We start from the raw sequence: 217 nt of genomic DNA on the forward strand, positions 1-217 counted from the left end.
TCATATCCCGTTCAGATTCGAAATCTCTCTCAGATAAGTAAAAAAAAAAAAAATCAATCTTAGAACTGTGAGTAAATATTACCAATTTTTCCCAGTAAATATAATCCTGCGTATTATGGCGTGTCTCTCTGTGCGTCTCCGCTATTGCAAAATCATTACATAAATAGAATTTGTATTAGTAACTATTTCATTTTTTTTTTCTCAATACTTCAAAATA

This window comes from Penaeus monodon, chromosome 29, assembly GCF_015228065.2.
Source record: "Penaeus monodon isolate SGIC_2016 chromosome 29, NSTDA_Pmon_1, whole genome shotgun sequence".
Lineage (NCBI taxonomy): Eukaryota > Metazoa > Arthropoda > Malacostraca > Decapoda > Penaeidae > Penaeus > Penaeus monodon.